The following is a 21146-nucleotide window of genomic DNA, read 5'->3' as shown; positions in this document are numbered from 1 at the left end:
ACTTCTAATTCTTCTTTGTCAGTTATTCATGGCTTCAGGTCAAACAGGGGTGCAAACCACATTCCACACATGTCAGTCCTTTAAGACAATTTCCAGGTTAAGCATTTTACCCAAGACGTCTTCATGTCTCTTATACTATCACAGCTGTGGAAACATCTAACATTATGTGGAAACTTCTTCAATGGAAAAGCACATCTTGCAGAAATACAAAAACACAGGAGATATAGTCAGTAAATAAATCGTAAAACAAAAAGTATCATCAGTTCCATCAAAGATGAAATAAGGCTAAAAATGACATTTTCTATTACAGCCCAAAGAGGAAAAGGTCATTTCCTCTAAAGTCAACATAAAAAGCTAGTTTGCAAATGCTTGCCAGCACAAACACTTTGTTGCTGGAGACAAGTTCTGTGGTCTACTGAAACTAAGACTGAGGTTTTTGGTCATAATAACTATTGTTACATTTGGCAGGGAAAGAAGGAAACTTGCAAGCCTAAGAACACCATTACAATTATGAAGTACAGGTGTGGCAGCATGATGTTCTACGTGTGTTTTGCTGCAGGAGGGACTGGTGCATTGCATTGAATCTCTTTCAATATTTAGCTTTTAGGAAATAGAGTTAACTGTGGTAGCACTATTTGATCTAAAACAGGAACACATTAGTTGAAACTTTAGTTCACAAAAAGAAGAGAATATAATATCAGATATAACATTTATATGTGATAAAAGTATATCATCCAAAAAATCCTGTTAGCAAAAGTCTTTGGTAGATAAAGTGTAAAACATTAAAACAATAATCCCAGAATACTCTGCTGTGTGCAGAAATGTGTTCGCCATGTAATAGTAAATATATTTGTGTGATGTGTGCCATCTGTTAACTATGACTCCCTACTGCTAAAGAACAGCTTGGTGTGAACTTATAAATAATGTATCAGTACTTCAATAATGCACTCTTATAAATACACTCTCGCTCATACATAACCAGGCACATCACGGCGGTGCATGCAAGTGGTGACCCCTGGTCATATTAATTATGTTCACTCTCTTTTCTTCAGTCATAGACCAACTAAACTTACAGGCATTTTAGTGTCATAAGAATAATAGGTGCCATGCATATTTTCTTGCAAAAAAAATCACATGGTAAATTGTCTATTGCAGCACACGCCATGAATGTATATCAAACACACAGCTTAGGAGCGCAAGCATTTCTCTGTTTTATCAGTTCAACTGGTTTCTGGTGTGACTGCACCTTGCACTACTAAGAAAGTGAATAAACAGTCTTAAGTAATATTGTGTAAAACAAAGCATTTATGGTGGGGTACAAACAAATTGTTGCTAAACTAATGATACTGTATTATATCTCGTGAAAGCAAAGACTGAACACCATTTTAAATAAATGCAGTAATGAGTTAAAATAATAACGATCTAACACTCATTTATTAACAACTATTAACAGTATGATAATTAGAGTGAAATACAGTTCAGATTATAATCTTTCTAAGATAAAAAGTTTTTTTTTGGTCTGCCTTATCAAGAAAACATGGTGAGCCTGTACATCTATTCAAAGTCTCTTAACATAGAAATGAAACACTTGATGTCTGATTTCCATATCTAGAGGGTAATGGAAATATCCAGACCCTTCCATGGATACTTATTTCATTATTTAATTCTATTTCTAACCCTTAATAGAATGACATAAAAGAAGGTTAAAGGAGTCAATTCTTATCATAGGGCAAATTTTAGAAATAATTTTGTCTGGATAACGTTTTGTTTATCTTCGCACATCACATTCACTATTTTTCTGCTATCCAGGCAGTTGCAGGCTCTTTGTCTGCCAGGTTTTCATCACCCTTTCCACTTGTTCTCGGAGGTAATGGTATTTCTCCTTCACCAAGAAAACACAATTGGTATAAATTCTTAAGATTAAATGCCTAAAAACTGTTGCTAAATAATTTATTTAAGCATGATTACATTTTTTGTTAGATTATACCACATGCATTGAGCTAGTGTATCTACCTTAAGTGTGCACGCATAGGTTTCCTCTACAGGACAACAAACTTCTGGCCTCGAAAGCAGATTTTCTGTATTTTAAGAACTGTTACAGTTAAATTTTACAACCCAGAGTTGAACAGTGGAGTAAACACACATGCACATTCATTCGTACAAGTGTAAGAGTAGCCAACACGCATATACACACACACACAGAAAGATAGACTTTGTTTTATATAGATACACTCACACTATCAGAATTTCTGTTCAGTCAGGTAGCCATGACTCAAAGGTGTGTTGAATGGTGCCAGCTGATAGGTGATGTTTAAATGCTGAGGTGTACTTTCCTTTGACTTGCCTTTGTCAGTCCACCTCCACCCCACTCTCCTGCCTCAGCCTGCCCACATCTTCAGCAATATAATTTTGCTCTCAATTATCATTTTTTCATCTAATAGTTTGATGTTCTCATTTCTCTCTTCTTATTGTATTTGCTTCTTTCCTCCCAGCATCTGTTAGGTATTATTACTCGGTTTCACTCTGGGTTGATCTGCTTTCGCGAGTAAAAATATAATAAGAAAAAAAAAACTGTCCCCGACAAGCTGATGCTTTCTAATTAAAAGTCAAATAAGTTTGCATGCATCAGATGAGAGATTTTTCTGACGTCATAGAAGCAGCAAGTGCAGATTTATTTACACTGCAGTTTGTGAGACATGTAGCGTGTTTTTCTTTGCCAAGCAAAAAAGACTGGTCAACACATACATGCAAACCTCTTGGTAAAATAAAATAAATAATATATAACGTGGATGATTTAAACAACTGCATAACAAAACAATATAAAATCATAAAAAATTTTGAAATCATAAGCATTCAAAGCTTGAAAGAAAATATTTGCTCTTGTCTTATCAAACAAAAGTCAGTGAAATATCATTTCCCTTAATCCATTCTTCAGTAAAACTGTGTTTTAAGGTGAGAAAAAGGTCCAGACCAACTCGACGCTGTATGAAAAAGTAACCCTTCAAGTTAAATCTTAAATTACCTATGATGATAACCACAAAAGCTATTTTACTAGCAACAACCAGGACTGATAATTGGCTGAGCTACTGCCTCTTAAATAACAAAATATAAGCTAAAAAGTTCTCAAAAGAAACACATGATGCAACACCATGCATCAAGAACTGATGAGAAAGTAAATGAGATACATCTGTCTCGAAAAGGATATGAATTAATTTATTTGCTTCAGGACTCCAGTCAACAATGGTCCAGCCATTATTCACCAATGATAAAGTGTGGAACAGTGATCAAGGGTGGGCAGCCTACCAAAATGACTTCAAAAGAATGTAGACAACTAATGCAAAAGGTCACAAAAAAACCCAGAACATTGGCTAAAGCTGTCATTATTTCCTCCAACAATAACAAAGAGGTTAAGCAAAGATGTCAGCTGTGTTAGACCTCACATGAAAAAAAAAAAAAATAAATAACACTATTGACCAAAAAGAAACTAGCATAGCATTTCAGAGAAAAAAAAATATCATATTGGAAGTCAAGCATGGTAGAAGTTTTAGGGTCTGGAGTTTCTAGACCAGAACAACTAGCAGCTGATGGATCATGAATTTTGCCCTCCACTAAAAATTCCTGAAAAAATCATTTCCAGTAATCATTTGTAACCTTAAGCTCAAACCTCCAGTTGAATTTATACAGCTGGACAATTATCTAAAGCACAGAAGCAAATACTTCTCTGATATATTTGTCTGATATTAAAATCAGTTTGATGAGCTGATAGATTTGTGATACATTTGAAAGTTGCAGGGAAGCAAAAATGAAAGAAATCTGTAAGGGGAAACAATATTTTAAATTACTGTAGCCGTACAGCATCGGAAATTTACATCAAGACTCTTCATATAACCCTGAGTATGCAGCTCTACATTCTACAAATGTCTACATGCAGTTGAAAATAACAAAACCTTTGCATGGTTAAAAATAAGCAACCGAAACATATTAGTGACGCTAGTGATTGGAAGTGTTGATATATGTAGAGAAAAACAAAAGGAAATACCACACCTACGATTGTTGAGCAGAGACAGCAGTGAGTAAAATAAGGAACCATCTCATGATGGTAAAAAAAAAAGAGAGAGAGCGAGCTGAGCAGTGGAAAGCTGAAGGTGCATGGAAAGCAGAGAAAGCTTCAGCTCAGCTGACCTACATTGCAAAACGAGAGAGTACTTCTGCAGTGAAACTGACACTTAAACACAGATTCGCTGAAAAGCCAAGTCACCTGCAAGTCGCTGATCTTGCAGTGTGTGTGAGGCTGTGCATTAATGTGCAGATATCATATGACGCGTAACCCAAGCTGAATGCCCTCCATGTGCTTCGGACTCTCGTACTCGCACTCACAAACACAGGGATCAACTTTACAAAATCTCGTGAGAGTGTGCGCTCTGGGAAGCTTGTGGCAAATTAAAAGCCTGCATGCAATTGTGTTTACTGTGGTAAGTGACATAAACACATATTAGTCTGGGGTAAAAAAAAAAAAAAAATGTAAGGGGATTTCCAGTGTCTTGCCAAAGTATTCATACCCCTTAGACTCTCTTTTGTTTTGTCACATTACCACAAATTTCTGTGATTTTCAAACCAATTGCCTTCAGAAGTCAATAAGTAAATATAATACGGTGTAAAGTGTAAAGTAATCTAAGTATAAATCCAGCTGTTCTGTGGAGACATAAAAGGTTTAGTTACTGAACCAACAGATCATGAAGACCAAGGAACATATCAGATAGGTCAAGGAGAAATCGTAGCTGAGTTACGTTACAAAACAATATTCTCAAAAACATTGATCAGCACTGATCAATCCATCATCCATTATTATAAAGAGTGTGGATCAGTGGTAAACCAACTAACACATGGCTGTTCTTCTAAACTGAAACAGGGGAAAGGAGAGCATTTTTCATAAAATCAGCAAAGAGGTCCATGATAACTCAATAACCACAAGTAATGTGGAAACAAGACAAACAGCTGGAAAAAGGAGATTGGCTAAATGAAATGCAGGTTGAACTTTACCCAGAACACAATATCCTCACAGTGAAACATGGTAAATGGGAGCATCAAGCTGGTCAAAGCCGATGAAACAGATTGAGCTACCTGGAAGCGCACCTGTCAGAGACTGTAAGGGACTTGAGACTGGTTCACCTTGACCCCCAACAATGAACTCACAAAGGAATTGTCAAAAAAATATCCATTTGCTAGAATGGTCCAGTTAAAGCCCAGCCACAAATCCAATTGGAAATGTGTGGCGAGACTTGATTGATATTCATAGCTACTCTTTCCAATCTGACTGAGCTATTTTATAAAGAACAAGCTGGAAGAAACAGAGCAAAACTTGTCAATGATACGATTACCTTTGTATAGCACAATATGTTGACATTGACAGGATAACTCGTTTTTACACTTGCTTTTATCCAACATGTAGCAATTTCATGTAAAACTTATCCATAAATGGAAGCATAAGGCACCGTAGATTACAGCCTACATATATGTGAATCTGACGCTGCATGTGCATGACTGCCCAGTCATAATCATAATCACTATCAAACGGATAAGTTCAACGTGATGTGTTATCTCACAGCTAAATATAGTTCAGCCACAGAGTACAGTGTTGCTGCAAGCTAACACTTCGCTCTCTCTCAACTTCTGCTTTTTTCATCTACACCTCCTTTTTGTCTGTAGATTTTCATTAGTGGAGGTGTGGAGTTGCATCACTGAGAGCCTGCAAATTACAAACAGACTGTGAACTTTGACATGGCTGACACTTTACTCACTGTCATTCTGCTGCTGACCACACTCACCTACACACATAGAGGACATACGTAAAAATATCGAGAGTAATGGGAGTTCAGCTGTAGACTTGACAGATGAAGCTGGCAAAGGAGATGAAGGAGCAGCTGACGGAAAGAGCAGTCAGAGAGAGAAAGCGAGTTCTAAAACGAGAGATGAGGATAAATGGGTGACTGTGAGAAAAAGGGAGAGTAAGTTTCAGAAAACAAACTCTTGGGCAGTGTTGCATGACTTGCACTTTCTCACCCCTCAGCAGCCCCGAGGTTGGCTGGGTGAACAGAGAGGGTGAAGGGGTAGTAGAGCAGTAGCAGGGAGGAAAAGAAAATGCTTTTGGACAGCAGACAAAGGAGCAAAGACAAAAAACAAGCCCTATCAGAAGAAAAAACTAGGGCAGATGCAGTATGCATTTACACATGACACACAGTGATAAAAGAGCTCCAGCATTCAGGTCTCACGCACCCACATTATGACTCTCTGCTGTCCCATGCATGCTCTTCATTCACAGCCAGCGCAAAACTGAGAGAAGTCTACTTACCAGGGGAGCAGGAATAGCCCACTTCTGCAGCATGCTTTCTCTCCCCCTCTCATTCTTTTGCTCCCTTGACTCCAGTCCTCTCCTGCTTTGCTGTGTCCTTTGCAAAGCAAAGCAACCAAAAATCTTTCCCTGCCTCCCTCCACCCCTCCCTCTTCAAGCGGAAAATCCTAAGTAGACCCAGGGCACTTGTGCCACAAACTGCACTTGGTTTTTCTCACCCCTCGAAACGCACCGCAGACACTCATGCTCAGCCGGCAGCCCTCTCCTAAATCTCAACAGCGAGGCAGGAAGCTCCCCTCACATCCACTGACATGCAGGTGATCACACACACACACACACACACACACACACACACACACACACACACACACACACACACACGCACACGCATGCACGCACGCACAAGCTCGCACACATACCAATTGGTAGCACACAGTTGCGCACACCCACAGGGAGGGAGTCCCGCATGCAGAGCTCCAACGTGTATTATGCAAGAGGTTGAATGCGAGCCAGTGCTCTCACACTGTCTGCCCTGCACACACACACACACACACACACACACACACACACACACACACACACACACACACACACACACACACACACACACACACACACACTCTTATATGGGCCCCTCCTACCATTTGCTCGTCCAACTTCATCAGGTATTCATTCAAAAAACACACACGAGCCAGCTGGCTGAACGCCCAGAGACCGCTTACAAGCAGAGAAAGAGAACACGAGAGGGAGTGGGAGGGTGTTACAGTGAGAAGGGCAGAGCGAGGGACTGTGGGGGAGATAAAGGGGTGAGGGAGGGAGGAGAGGAGATTACAGAGACAGAAACAGAGAGGACATGAAAGTCTGCATGGAGTGCAAAAAAAAACAAAAAACAAATATGTCATTATCTAAGGCTGCAACTGTGAAGTGTTTTTATTTAATAATATTATTGTTACCCCCTTGACAAACTTGGAGACATTTTGATTCTTTGGAAAACAATACAACGCATCTTCGCAATATCCGTGCCTAATTCAAAGAAAGCACCAGCAGACGACATTTACAAACTCAAATAAATGCACTCATGATTTATCACTAATGGGAGAAAATTATATGAAACTCAGGAATGAGCAAAATTGCTTTTCTCCTGTTGCTGCTGCTAAAGTCAGCTCTACAGCCACTTTCAATGTGACTGTAATACCAGCTTTTGGCCACTAGATGGCATGCCTCGTTGCAAGTATGCAGCAATCTATTTCTGCTTTTTAGCTGACCTAGTTAAAAGACAATTGAGGAATAAATATAGATGAAATGTGTTCCTCAGAGCTAAGAGATGTTGGATCCATACAGAAGGAATGATCCAGCATGCACTCACACACATATAAACAACCAAATGCACCAAGATGAAATGATTCCCTTAAGGACTAGTGGGGTCCAAACAAGCACTAATATGACATCCTGTTTGTGTTGGTTGGTCTTCCTGTTGGAATGATATCAGTCTGTGTTCAACTCTACGTTTTCATGATGGGTTTAACTGAACAAAGACTGGAATTTTGTTTTACGCTCATTTAAAAAAAATATTCTTAAGAGCTATTACAGTTTTACAATGATCAACTACTAAAGCAAAAACATGAGCAATGCAATATTTACTTCTTTAACACTGTAACTAAAAAAGCAGTGCTGTTTAAAATGTAGCTTCATGATCGAGGTAAATTCCTACAAACAGAACTGTGACACATTTGCATGTTAAATTTTCTTACAAGACCCTCCTTTTCAGAAGAGTCTTTTTTCCTATTCCCCATTCATTTTTATGTGATTTTAAGCATAAATACAACATTTTATTATTAATATTTTATAACACTGTCAGACTTTAAATACTGAGCCTGTAAAAAGCAAAAGGCTGGATAGAAGGACAGACAGACGGAACAAAACCAGACAAATCAAATTCTTTGATCCATAGATGCAGCCAGAAAAAATATCCAAGTGTTAAAGAAACTGTTATTAAATGTGCATAATTTGCTTTATTAAATCCTACTTTTGTTACAGTTTTCTAATATTTTGGCATTATACAAAGTAACAAGCTAAATGTGTGTGACATAGCACACCAGAAAAAACTTAAATTGTCAAAATTAAAGTTATAGAATAATTATAATTTTAAGAACAAGGAAAAGAGTAAAACCTGAACCACCAGCCACTGAGCTGCTTCATTCTGTAAATGAATAGAGTACAGACACATGTCTGCTGCCTTTCCAGGCATTTATTTATATATTTATCAGAAATCATTTGCAAGGTTTGGTTTTTAGTCTCCCAGTACATGGAAACACTTTGAAGGGTTCGATAATGTTATTTGTATGTTTACAACCAGCTTTTAAACAAGAGTGACATTAAATCAGTCATTAATAATTATCTTTACAAATGTGAGCTGAACTCACATGGAGATCATTGAAATTTACTTACAGCTGTCATTCTAGGTAAAGCTGTATTTGTTGCTTGTTTGTTTGTTTGTTTTTCACCCCAAAACTTCTGACATGAGACGACGTAAGATCTAATGCAGAACTGGAATATGAACAAAAGACAAACATTTTAGTACAGCTTTAATTTAGTCAAACATGAAAACGACCATGGTAAAAAATATTCTCAAAGCAGCAAAAATTCCTCTTTGGACACAGTTTCCATAGAGTTATATTGCACTGACTCCAGTTCACTACAGTAAAATGACTCGATCTCCTGAATATTCTTAGACACTGTTTGCTATTTTGGCTCCTATATTTTTATGCACAAATACCCAATGTGCACAAATGAATCTATGTGGAAATAATTAGAGCAACTGTTAAGTTTGCTTGAAAAATCAACACGGCACACAGCATTTCTGTCTCAGTCTTGTTCCTTACTGCAGAGCAGAATACAGTCTCAGTCACAGCCAGTCACTAAGGAAACTGATGAAAAGCTTCTATATATACACACCCGTATACATATCACAGACTCCTCTGCTGTCTCTGCTCTCTCTCTCTTTCTCACACACATACACACAATCTTGACTCTCTCTGTCTCCCACGCAAACTTCACACACGCTGTGATTATGACAACAGCAACCCTCGCCTTCCTACACACTCTTAACCAATCTACCCCCCCCAACCTCCCCTCCTCTCCGTTGCTGTCGGTGAAAGTCTCAGCTCTCTTGTTTTCCACGTCTTTCCATCTGTCTCTCTGTGCATGTGTGACTGTGTGTGTGTAATCAGAAGCTTGTAAAACAGCAGGTGTAGAGCCATCTATTGGTCACAGACCAAACACACGGGTACACAGAAGCTTTTTGTAAAGCGGCTGTCTTTTGTAGTTTATGCACGTACATTAAAACTAAACATGAACTAAAAACTTTGAGTCTTCTGAGCCATATTAACATGCACAACAAGCACTCTGCCTCAGTCACCCCTTGATCTCCATCTCCCTCAGAAACCATCCGTGTTAACTCGTGTGCTATATTTCAGCCGGAGCCACGGCCCATTCACAAAACCACTAATCCACACACTGTTAGATCTCTCAGAGTCACACACACAAAGAAGCGTGCATGTATGTCTGTAGGATTAGGGAGGGCCTGCAATGGATGGACAAATCACTGCTAACTCCTCTTCTAATCCTTCTAAGTACACACAAGCACAAATGCACACGAGTAGCAGGGCAAACATGGATTCTTCTGTGAACATGCACACGCGCGAACTTGAACTCTCATTCATGTTTTTTCTTCTTCAGCAGGCATGTATTTGCACACACACACACACCCATCACACAAAAACAAACAGATGAAAAAAAACAAAAAAACATCAGATCCAGGCAGCAGGACATACGGGTATAAAACACCCAGACAAAAAATTTCAGAGACAATACATAATCCTGCTTAAGGAATGTGGGTTGGTGTACTGAAGTGAACAAGAGAAAAGTGTGTGAAGGGAAGAGACTGAAGGGACAAAAGACGGTACAGATTAGAGAAAGAGAGAAAAAATTACCGAGAAATGTAATTAGCTCATTCTACCCAGAGAATTACAGCTTTTTCAATTCACAAAACATTCTGCTGTAATTATTAAAATGTCAGCCGTTTCAAAAGAAAATGCAGATCATTTTTTGAAACTGAGCTCAAATTAAAAAAAATAGTAACATTTCAAAGTGATACGATTTATTTGTGCAAGTTAAAAAGCAGTGAATCACTTCTGAGCCTGAAGCAGCTTTTAGACAGACCGGATGGATGAATTTCTAGTTTTCTTTTAGGGTTGATCTGCTGATTCTCATTCAACTGACTGATTTATCTTTTGTAAGGACTATAAGACATAAAAGACAAAAATGTGCAGAGGGCTATTTGATAGAGGCTGTCATTTGGAAACCAAATGAAAATTAGGAAATTACAAGATTATCTCAGTTTTTGCCACAAAATAAAGAAAAACTAATGTCCCCAATCTTCATCAGAAATTTTTTTAAACTTCAAAAAGTGAATCATGCTGTTTATTGATGAGTTTGTCAAGTAAAAAGGGTGTGTGTTTTTTAATTTTACTGGACTTAATGCACAGGTAAAATGAATTTGGGAGATAAAAGTGCATAAAACGTATGTATAAAGCTGTGCATAAACCAGCCCTGACATGTCCTGTAATCTTTCAAACTGTTGTTAAAACTTATTTAAGTTTTCTTAAGGTTTTTCAAAGTTCTTATTTGTACTCTGGCTTCTATTTCACTTATTTTAAGTAAATTTCTACCATGACAACAAATTGTATTTGAGAAGTCTGACACCTAAAAAAAACCCTGTCTGCAATAAATAACAGTTAAGTTCCAAACAAAGATCTTGAAGGACATTTTGGAAGTCAAGATAATCCATTAAAATCACTTTAACAGACATTAATAAAGTTACACCCATCAGAAGACTTTCACACATAAAGTCTGGTCGATGGTTCCTAAAGTTGGGTTGGGGCCCCAGTCAGGGTTGCAAATCAACAACTGTTTTACCTTGATCCCCTTTACAAGAATCAAGGTAAAAACAATATGGGTGATTCTAAAGAATCTAAGCCACAAGTCTTCTTTGGTTCAAGTTCTGAGGTCAACAGCTGAAGAGTGATCTTGAGCTCAGCCAGGCCAACATGTTTTGGACGTGTATAATATAAATCTGTTGCATGAAGTTTACAACTTGGAGGCATGATATACTACAAACAAACGCCACTGCTTTAAAATTCACAAAGATCTTCTACAAATGTTGCACCATTGACCCGATATCAACATCCCCTGTTCCCATGACATGCCACGCAGACTCCCAGTCTACACTGATAAAAATACAAACAACCTCGCATGCAAAATGTTTGTAGGGGCTAGAACGCCAGGATTGTTGGACCCATTTTCTGTTTAATTCAGTTAATAATTACTTAACCACTTAGACCTCATTATAGACTGTGTCAAGATCATTACACTTATATGATAGCAGATTGAGTCTTTTCCCTCTCTAAGCATTCTGGTGGTCAGTAGAGCTTGCTGGATGTATTCTATCTTCCAGAGGTAACCCGGCTCAGATGATGAGTCAGATCATTTCAGAACCGAATCGGTTTGCAGACAGGTTGACAGGTGTGAGATGGGTGACTCTGGAGGTTTGCAAGGAGCACAGTACTAAACATAACAGCTCAGGTGGCAAATTTTAACACAGACACACTGCCGCACACGAAAGCTGCTGGTATAGCTTGTCATCATGTACACTGTTTATTTTTTTGCCTTTTCTGACAGAAGGAAGGAACAAGAGCACACATTGCTTTTGCAGCCATCCGTGTCTAATGCAAGCATACAGCATTTGCTTAAGATGAACTCCACAGCAAGTAACAGAGATGGGCATACAAACTGGCAGTAAGTGGCATGAACAGGCATGGCAGCATGTATTGTTTGGATGAAGGAGAGCTGAGTGACTTCTCAGCACGTGTCCTTGAGTGTGAATAACGTTCTCTACTTTTTCAAAGTCACATTGACAAAAGCAGAAGACAGGCAGAACATGTTTGTTCAAGCACTCAGCTCTCAAAAAGCACAGCCAGCAGTCGTCAACATCGGCAAGGTACATATTACTTTAAGGCCAACTCTAGAGAGCATGCAACCATCATCCAAGCAAATTTCAAACCCCACACAACAGCCACACACGATACAGAACAAAATGCTGCATGATGAACACAACTCAAACTCATGGACGTGGTACATGTGTGTTGTTGCTTTTAATTTTAAGCTGACCAGCTCTCTCAGTTCAGGTAGAAAGAAGAAGGGATTTCTCCAAAACATAGCTTTTGCAAAGAAAAACAGAAATAATTTATTCCAAATTGGAACTATATCAATCTGCGTTGGGCATTCCAAAATTAGATTTTTGCACAAAGTAGTTGATCTCTAATGGCGCAATGAAGCATTCAGGCTTGCAGGCGCACTGCAAATGTCAGATTTGATAGATTACATCCCCCGTTCCTACCTTCAGAGTTTATATGTTAAACTAGTCAATATGTCCACATTTTTCCCCTTAATTTTCAAATTAGAGATACGTCTGTCTGGCTCAGAAAACAGGATCTAATAAAAATAATCAGGAGCATATCCTTCTCCAGGAGTTTTTCATAATAAATGCAACCAATAAAACACAAATGACAGATCATCACTGTGAATGATACGCATGCAACTAAACATATAATGGAACACAACAAAATAATGAAATATCCAGTGAGGATGTAAAACAATCAAAAATCTACCACCTCAGAAAGAAGAAGAGCATTTTCATGGAAAAGTGTTTTTTTTTTTATCGTCCCTCAAATTAGGACTAAATTCTACAACCAGAAGCTTGCACGTTGGAGAAAATGTGAAATGGTTCGTTTTAAACATATCATGTATTATGGAAATGTCAGAAAGGGTCACAGACACAGATGACTGCTGATTGTCAAACAACTTTAACTGAAATACAACATTAAGATATTAACAATTTGTCCAAGAGCTAAAAACAAACTAGACTCAGCAGCACCTGTTCTGCAAACATGGAGCCAAAATTTCAACAAATGTCTATGATGATACTCCAAACTCAATCCAATTCACATAGATTAAATGCATTTCTACTAAATACTAAGGAAATGTATATGAACACTGTTTTAGACATTGAGGTGAAAGAGGAGGGAAAAAAAGAGGTGAGAAGTGTACAGAAAAGAGGACAGAGGGGTAGAATCAGGATAAAGTCACAAGTAAATTAAGCCAATGATGATGTCATTGTGTAGTAGCAAGAAAGAGACAGACAGCCTAAAGAAAGACAGACAGGAGAGGTCTATTAGCTAATACAACTCATGCAGACAGCCTCCTGCTGCTTAGGATATTGATTCGAGGATATTGTGCTGAATGCTGTGTGAGTGAGTGATGGTTAAACCCTGGCTTTGGGCCTCAAGGCATAATATAGTACTACTCCCTCTTTGCACAAGGCACTTGGTCTTTCTCCCGTTAGTGTGTGTGTGTGGGTGTGCGCGTGCGTGTGTTTGTGTGTGTATTTATTCACATGTATGGAATTTATTGAGAGAGACAAGGAGACATAAAGAACGTTGAAGTGTTTGTTGTTTGAACAGTTATACAATATAAAAACGGCATGGTAAAATGATCATTTTGATGAGAAAATGTACAGATTGCGGTTCAGCACAAACAAGCAAACATGATGACCTCTTAAGTGAAAAAAAAAAAAAAAGTAGGGTTGTGTTGTGTGTGTTTCAAGAGGACAGCATAATGGAATGCTTCAGTTCAAGATTTGCCAGCAGCACTTTTCCCATACGCCTTGGAGCCAAGACTTCCCCCGGCTGGCCAAGGATACTACTAACTCTCTTTCTCTCTCTCTCAAAGGCACTCGCACTTCTTACTGTTTGAGCGGCAGGAGAAAAAAAGCAGCTTGAAGTGTGAAGAACAGTCTTGCTCACTTGAAGGAGCACAGTCAAAGTGAAAAATAATAAAATTAGAACAAAAAAAAAAGGTAATATATTTTTGTGGCAGCAGAGCTTCTTCTTACGCCATTGGAAAGCGTGTGAAAGGACTGTAAGAAAAATGCACTTGTGGGTTGCGTAACGTGACTGAGTATGTAAGTTGCACCATGAAAATTCTGCAAAATGTTCTCTGTCAATGGCAAACAGCTTTTGGTGGTGGTAGTGTGATGGTGTGGGATCCAATCTTCCAGTCATCAACGGAGGTCATGTCAAAGCAGATCGATGTCAACATGAGATTCTGTGACCAGCAGCAATCCCTTTTGGCCACTCTTAGGAACCAGGATGTCATTTGTCCCACCTACCCAGAGGGGTTTATCAAAGAATTTCTCCAGAATGTGGATGTAAGGTCTGTTATTAATTTTGATCTCAGCCTCATTGGTCACTTGCAGGATCAGCTTGGATGTGCTATTCTTGTCAGAGCGACCAATACAATCACATTGGCTAACTTTACACAATGGATGGGATGCTATCCCACATCAGTGTTTGGCCAAATTGATGGATAGAATGAGGTGGTTGTGATGGCATAAAAGTTTTCGGTAACACTTTATTTGAAGGGGGTTGAATAAGACTGACATGACACTGTCATAAACACCTGTCATGAACATGAATAAGCCTTCATGAATATTTATGACTGTTGTCATAAAGCGTCATTCGGTAAATTATGACACTTTTAATACAAAGTTGACATTATTCAAAATGTCTTTGTTATGACAACTTGACATTAACCAAGAAATCATTATTGATATAAATTTGTTATAAAAGTATTACTGATTGCACTTTAAAAATTAGGTAACTTTATGTTATTAAAGGTAAAGTTTAAACAGTAATGATTTCTTGGTTAATGTCAAGTTGTCATAACAAAGACATTTTGAATAATGTCAACTTTGTATTAAAAGTGTCATAATTTACCGAATGACGCTTTATGACAACAGTCATAAATATTCATGAAGGCTTATTCATGTTCATGACAGGTGTTATGTCATGTTTATGACAGTGTCATGTCAGTCTTATTCACCCCCCTTCAAATAAAGGGTTACCAAGTTTTCTGCGCAATGCTCAGCCCTTGTTTGTTAAATGTGTACATTCGTGAATTGCTAACATGTTTTGTTTTTTTCTAAGACAGCATCGAACAAGAGTTAATAGCATAGCAATGAGAGAAGGAATTTTGCAAGTTTTTTATGGGTGTAGCCCACATAATAAACTGTGCTGCTCAACCCGCCGATGCATTGTCCTCATAAACGTTGCAACATTTTGAGAAAATAATAGGCTGACATACAAGAAACTAGATACAGAAGAAGCACAATGGAACAGAAACCAAACCATTCTTTTAACTAACTTTTCAGGAATGAGTTGGCCGGAAAACAATTTCTTTTCAACATTAAAAGCGCCGGATCAAATGAGCAACCATTAGAACGAATGATTGTTCCATAACTTTGAGACTCTCTTTTATGAAAGTCTAACCTGGACAAAATAATAACCACGAATCCTAACGTTATGGCTCCCAGTTGTCTCTTTGGATTGCCAAAATTTATTGTTAACTTGATTTTGGAAAGATTTCTAGTCATTGTAAGTGATTACCCACAGAGTTGGAAAAACTATTTCTATTGCACAAAACAAACAGCGCAGAATGTTTTCCATGATAACTTTATGTTGAATTTCCACTGAAAGCAACTAACAAAGCAGCTTTTCAAGTGTTAAGTATGAAAATAAACAAAAAAAAATAATACGGAAAATCAAATTAATGTAAAGCTCCTCTTTTAGAAGGGAAATCTGGAGCAGTTGACATCATTTTCTGAAAATCTATTGAATTTTTGTATTCACAAAAATATTAAATAAAGCAAAGAAATAGATCATTTCAAAAGTTATAAAAAAATGTGTGTTTTTTTAACTAAACTTAACTAAAATAGCTGTTTAAGTTGATTTTCATGACTCACTTGAAAAAAGCATGGGTTCATATCCTTGACCTTACATGTGCTCAGCTGAAACGTCTGTTAGATAATCGCCAGCAGCTCCAAAGCTGCTACACTCTGCAACTGACCCTGCAATCTTAAGTCTCAGCGGAGACAAGCAGTGAGAATGTCTTCCCTTGAGATTAGCATTTCTTCAAAAATAATAAATGTAAGCAGTTCAAATGCTGAATTCATAGTACTTTGTGGATTCCCAGGTATTTTGAGAATAAAATTGTCTCTATAGTTAGCGTTTCATGGAATCTTTCAGGCTAATTGTCTCTGAGCAAACTCGGTTTCAATTAACCTAAAGATTTATCTCCTCCAATCACAGCGAATGCAGTAAACAAATCTTGTTCTCTTCATTAGCTCAGTCTCACTGGCTTAATTTGAGCATCTGAATGAGACCTTCTTATCTATCTCCATAACGTCAAAGAGCAGCTGACTGAATGAGTGATGCATCATGTTGTTTTGGTCAACTAATTATGCTGCATAACAGATAATAAAGATTAGACAAGTAAGCCACTTACTATAAGAGTTCAATTATACTTGCAATGTGCTGTGGTTCAAAGCTTTAGCAAAGAAACAAAATTGAGATTATGAGGTGCCACTCCATTAAAATCTCAAACTCACTTTGCTTGACATTCATCTGTGCAGTTGCCAGATTGACGGGTGTATCAGTAGAACTGGGCTCCTGGCAATGCAGAACACAAGGCTGGAAAGTCCTTGATGCCAGAGCTAATAACATCAGATTAAACATGACAGTCAGACTTACAGCTTTTAGGCTGGAACAGCAGCGTGACAGCAGTTTGTCTGTAATGACTCAGCAGTGAGCCTTGTCTTATAGCCAGAGACACAACTTGACCTGCAGCTAACTTATCCATATCTGAAGAGGAAATGCTTAAGAACACAAGTAGCTGAAGATTCAAAATGCCAAACGTTGCCGTTCTCACCTCATTCAACACGACTGCTCCAGACTTCCTGGTTTGTCAGCAGGCAGCAAAGGCCATGGAGAGGTTTTCAGACTATATCCCACAGTGACGAACGTGGACTGAGGGACTCAGCACTCCCTGGAAAATAAAAAACATCAAATGATAAACTAAACATGTGAATGAAACTACTTTCACACTGTTGACGTGATGTTTTAAACCTTTGATGATAAAAAAAATATATATTTTGATCATCAAAGGTATCATCTTCTTCTTCTTAAGCCTAAGAAGAAGAAGAAGAAAAAAACAACACATTGAAGAATGACTTTGTAGAGAAAGCTCAGGATGTGTCTGTATGTCTGCTAGTGAGAGCCACAAATTGCAAAGCTGTTATTAACCACCATAAAGTGTGAATTTTAACACTTCCTTCAAAAAACATTTCAGGCAAAAAGCCTTGAGGAAAAATAAAATCTTCTGCATTAACCTATGCTCATCACGACACAGCACGTCTTGCGTAAGGAAAGATTGTTGTACATCTATATACAGACAGCAATGGTTTGAGGGATTATAGATAATTTAACATCTGTCAATGAGGTGAGGGAACATAATGCCAACGTTGCAGTTAAAGAATAAGGATGATTTTTTTGTTCATAAAAGTTAGTATGTTATGTTGTTTCCATTTTCTACAAAAGGCCAGCAAAGAAGATTTGTGTTCAAAACACCAAAAAAGAAGTATTGATGCTGCACTGCTTAAAATTAAAGATGACATTATACTAATGTTGATGATGGTTTGTTTTCAGTGGGAGGAAATGAAGCTCAGAAAAGTGTCATATTCTAAAAAAGTGTTTCATCTGTCATTCTTCAGACTAACACTGCTTATGCAGGAGTGATTAAAGATAAATATGTTTTGTGACATTTTAAATTATTAACACAGAGCTACTGACAGTACTCAAACTGTGAGAGCAAGATGTGATCAGAGGAATAACGTGACAACGATGTTCCTAAAGCAAAGCTTTAAAATTGTAAGAAAGTAGAATGGTGTGTTCCTGATGTCACCATCAAACAGGTTTCCAAAAATTGCTGAAGCACCAGTGTTAGTGGAAGCAAACTTCTGAATTTGGAGAAAATCTTTCCTCTCAATATCCTGGTATGAAGCAAATAGGAATGATTCTGCAAAAGGATAGAGTTAATGGAGTCTGATTTAATAGAGGATTTTGAGAAAAAGAAAGTTGCCTCATGTCTTTTTGCATTATGTAAGAAACCGCCTGGTTTTATAGGAAGGGTAATAATCAGAAGATGCAAATACATCTGATGACCGACAGCCATTACATCAGTACCCCAATCTAATCGACTGAGATCAGCCAAGATTCACAGCTCTTACAGAGACATCATTTACTGTTCAAACACTTAAACATTCTCTTTGATGGGTTTTACACTTGCACTTCACCTAGCACCTGTCAACTTAAAAAGAATCTCCAGATCAGCTTTAAAGAAATCAAATGTGCAACACGCCGACTCGAGATACACCCACACACACCGTAGCAGACAGGTCAGGTGATTGTCGACAGCGTACACACACTCTGTGGGACTAATTAATCTGGTTGTCTTGGAATGATGTGGATGTTACGGAGAAACAAGACACAAACTCCCTGCTGTTAATCAGCTCCAGTAGGGGTGGGTGCCAGTGAATGTTTAAGGGATTCCAAACATCCTACTGACCCACTTTTTATGAGTGTCACAAAGACAAAAAAAAAAAAAAAAGAGTTGGCAGAGTGGGAGTGAATGTGGGAGACTCCCTTATTGTTCTAAAGCACTTTTACAGGCAACCAAGGCAGGAATTACAGTCTGAAGGATACATTAGTGACAGCAGGAGATGCCTTTCCACGCACGCTTTTATAATATGCATGACGACTCAATTCTTCAAAAGGATTGAGAGCTACTGCGAGCACAAAACACAACAATGGAACAGAGAGGCAGAGAGAGAAAAAGAGAAATGAATATCCAATGTCAGATGTGAGAAAATCAATCGGATTCTGTGGTGGGCTTTAGTGTGGAGCTAAACTAAAGCCTTTACATGAATTAAACTGGCTTTACACACAAAGCAGAAGGGTTTGAATGAACAAAGTTGTTTCCAGAGAGGAGTCGAAGGAGGAAAAAAAGTAGATGAATATAGGGCTGAAACGATTCCTCGAATGATTCGAGTACCTCGATTACTAAAATTCCTCGAGGAAAATTTACCTGCCTCGAAGCTTCGTTAATTTATGTTTTATTAGCGCACCGTGTTCCGGCCGGGACTTAATTTGCGTTGCGCGGAGCTCTCACTTCCGCCTCTGAGTTGTTGACAAAAGCTAAGTCTCAGCGGCATAAAGTCCAATCTTCAAGATTGGCCCGTGGGGATTTTATGGATTGATGATAATGCCCGACTTTTTATCGTTTTTGGGGAACCAATAAGCATCCTTAAAATGACTGGGGGAATGCCTGGAGTACGGCAGCATTTCTCCTCCGGGGCTGCTGGTTGAAAGCGAACGGCGGGAAGAGCGCTGAGGTGAGCGGTAGACTGAACAGGGCGGGCGGCTGAGTAGCTGATGCTTACCGTGTAAATGTAGCTTTACCGACGAACCGCACAATAAATTTCATATCCCGGTCTGAAGAAACGGGTGGCGGAGCGCATCGTACATGGCTGGTAGATGAGTTTCTGAGTGTGACCAGTGAAGGTGTCGTAAATATCCCGTATTGCTTCCCCCCGTGTTCGTCCCCCGGTCTAACGGTTCGTCAGTCCGCTGGTCTATTTCCTCCCCTCCACCCCATGTTCGTTCATTCGCCCTCTCCTCCCACTCCAGGCGGCATTTCCCGTATTTTCAAACCCAAAGCGTGACAGGTTAGGTGGCAAGGTGAGTTTAATTAATCTATTAAACTCACTGAAGATGAATACATAAACTAAAAGCTGGATTGTAGACATTTTTTATAAGCATATTTGTGAGCCTGCCTCTTTGTTATTACATTCAATATAATTTCAGATTTTTCTATAACTTTTCTTCTGGTTAACTTAGAAAGTGAGCTATTATTGTTACAGGTTAGTTTTCTAAACTACAAAAAAGCAACTGTTAGGGATGCTCAAATATGAAAAATTGGACTGATATTGATATCTGATAGTAACACCGGTATTATGCCAGATTTACCAATATTTCATTTTATAATTTTTTTTATCCGATTACTCGATTAATCGTAAGAATAATCGATAGATTACTCGATTACTAAAATATTCGTTTACAACAGCCCTAGATGAATAGATTGAAAGATGCCTACTTGCAAAGGAATCTATCAAATGGTATTAAAAAGATGATATAAAGAGAATGTAACAACAAATTGAAAGGTAGCTAAATGGTTAGAAATGTAGAAGAAATCCAAAGCGAAACAGAAGGAAAGGTGGCGAGAATTAAGAACACAGAAAGAGTGGAATAGGAACGAAATAGACCAGCAAGCAGCGAGACGGAGAGAAACAGATGGTGGCAGAGAAGAGGCAGATATACAAACTCACTGGGAGAACAACACTGGCACAGCCAGCGAGGCACAGCAGGGAGCATAGAAAGCTGAAGAAGGTCAGCAAAAAGGATGGAGGAAGATGATGAGGATGAAAGCAAAGCGGGACAAAGACTGAGTTATGCACCAAAAAAAAAAAAAAAAAAACATTCACCAACTTTTTTGGAAAAACACAAGAGAAAAGGTATTCTATGCTATCTAAAAATGTTTACAGTCTGGCATTCTGATAATTCAGCAAATGAAACGTTTAGGTTGCTTGGAATGTCTGCACAATGTGCATACGTAGAATCCAACATGGCTTTTATCAAAAACTGAAAACACGCATAAACATTCAGGTTTAAAAGTACATATAAATAAACACAGAAAGAAAAACACACCTGTGCGCTCCTGGGAACAG

General features: G+C 38.3%; 1 protein-coding gene across 3 annotated transcripts in view; it reads right to left on the bottom strand.

Annotated features, from left to right (window-relative positions):
• atxn1a (ataxin 1a) overlaps positions 1 to 21146 on the bottom strand; it is a 103049-nt gene that overhangs the window by 16003 nt on the left and 65900 nt on the right. The window contains exon 3 of one of the 3 annotated variants that reach the window (XM_014981228.2): positions 17234 to 17350. The gene's annotated coding sequence lies outside the window, so the exon portion shown is untranslated. Of the gene's footprint in view, positions 1 to 6349; positions 7896 to 16913; positions 17189 to 17233; positions 17351 to 21146 lie in introns of those variants that run through there. The other 2 variants (XM_088010257.1, XM_014981232.2) reach the window with 2 other exon arrangements.

The sequence above is a fragment of the Poecilia mexicana genome, unplaced genomic scaffold (genome assembly GCF_051168715.1).
Source record: "Poecilia mexicana isolate PSO_F unplaced genomic scaffold, ASM5116871v1 scaffold_11, whole genome shotgun sequence".
NCBI lineage: Eukaryota > Metazoa > Chordata > Actinopteri > Cyprinodontiformes > Poeciliidae > Poecilia > Poecilia mexicana.
Note: the sequence above shows the minus strand (reverse complement) of the source record. Positions and strands in the feature narration are given on the sequence as shown.